The sequence below is a fragment of the Cebus imitator genome, unplaced genomic scaffold, assembly GCF_001604975.1.
Source record: "Cebus imitator isolate Cc_AM_T3 unplaced genomic scaffold, Cebus_imitator-1.0 Scaffold1, whole genome shotgun sequence".
NCBI classification, from domain to species: Eukaryota; Metazoa; Chordata; class Mammalia; order Primates; family Cebidae; genus Cebus; species Cebus imitator.
This window is the reverse complement of record NW_016107316.1, coordinates 6435716-6437438: the sequence shown is the minus strand read 5'-3', so window position 1 is coordinate 6437438 and position 1723 is coordinate 6435716. Positions and strand designations below refer to the sequence as shown.

Genomic DNA, 1723 nt, shown 5'->3' with positions numbered 1-1723 from the left:
AGTAGTGAAAAGACCATTCAGTTTAAATTCAAAACAGCAACAAAGAAAAAACAAAGCAAAACAACACATGGGTTTGAGTTCTCGCTCTGTCGTTAATCCTGTAGCCTTGGTAAGCCATATTCTTTCCCTAAGTCTGAGGGTCTCCAGTAGCAAGTAAGATGAATTCTGTCACAGTATGATTTTGAAAATAAGAGGATGAATGTACAAGTTCTTCATGTATTACAAATTACAATTGCTAATTACACTCAAGTAATGTTAACTGAGGTCTTTCTGGGTACCAAATATCGTGTAAATCACTGTATCGAAATAACAAAGATGGAAAAAGACATAGTTTCTATTTCAAGGAGCTTAGAATCTGTAATAATGTTAGTTAGTGCTCTTTTCCTTCGGCACGCCACTGAAGATCCTGGTGTCACCATGGGCCACCGCCCCACCCGTTGTTACCGGTATTGTAAGAACAAGCTATATCCAAAGTCTCGCTTCTGCCAAGGTGTCTCTGGTGTCAAGATTCGCATCTTTGACCTGGGGGAGAAGGAGGCAAAAGTAGATGAGTTTCCACTGTTGCCACATGGTGTCAGAGGAATATGAGCCTCTCTTCTCTGAGGCCCTGGAGGCTGCCCAAATTTGTGCCAATAAGTACATGGTGAAATGTTGTGGCAAACATGGCTTTCATATCCGAGTGCAGCTCCACCCCTTCCACGTCATCCGCATCAACAAGATATTGTCCTGTGCCAGGGCTGACAGGCTCCGAACAGGTGTGCGAGGTGCCCTTGGAAAGCCCCAGGGTGCTGTGGCCGGGCTTCGCATTGGCCAAGTGATCATGTCCATCCTCAGAACAAGGAGCATGTGACTGAGCCCTTGCGCAGGGCCAAGTTCAAATTCCCTGGCCGCCAGAAGATCCACATCTCAAAGAAGTGGGGCTTCACCAAGTTCAATGTGGATGAATTTGAAGACATGGTGGCTGAGAAGTGGCTCATCCCAGATGGCTGTGGGGTTAAGTACAACCCCAATCGTGGCCCTCTGGACAAGTGGTGGGCCCTGCACTCATGAGGGCTTCCACTGTGCTGCCCCCTTGTAGTATGAACCAATAAATTTACTTCCTGTCCAAAAAGAAAATAATAAGAATGTTAGTTAGCATGTACAGGGCATTCTATTCTCAATACTGGGTGAAGCATAATTCAAAACTTAAGAATAAAAAGAAGCCACATGCAACAGAGGCTTTGGATAGGCTACTTATAAAAGCTGAGTTTGCATCTGGACCTAACAGAGTTTTGGCCAAGTTCTGTGGAAGCTTTAGAAAAGCAAGACACAGTGTGTGTAACGACCACACTCCTTTCACTAAGCAGACTCTAGCAAGGATCTATGGTTTGTGTACCACCTGCCTAGGGGCAGAAATGTTAAAACCTTTAACACTAGTGTTCATGTGTATGTTTCAGAGCCCCACAGTGGCTATGTCTCGATCTATCTGGGTGTGGTCAGACCATAGCATGGTAAGCATAGCAGGCTTCCTTGTGACCTCTGAGGGAGCATCTGTGTGGTTGGCCATCAATTGTGCAGCCTGTAAAACCCAGGGGTAGCAATGGCCATGAGAGTGACTATGTAAGTCTTGTGCCCAACAGGACAGAGTTTACAATGGTGTCTTCTTTTTTTTCTCCTAGTATTCATAAATGATTTTATTAAAGTCTCAGAATACAAAATAAATGTACACAAATCAGTAGCATTT

General features: G+C 44.5%; 1 pseudogene; it reads left to right on the top strand.

Moving 5' to 3' along the window:
• The first annotated feature begins 308 nt into the window (after positions 1–308).
• Positions 309–1111, top strand: LOC108302418 (annotated as a pseudogene).
• The last annotated feature ends 612 nt before the right edge of the window (positions 1112–1723 follow it).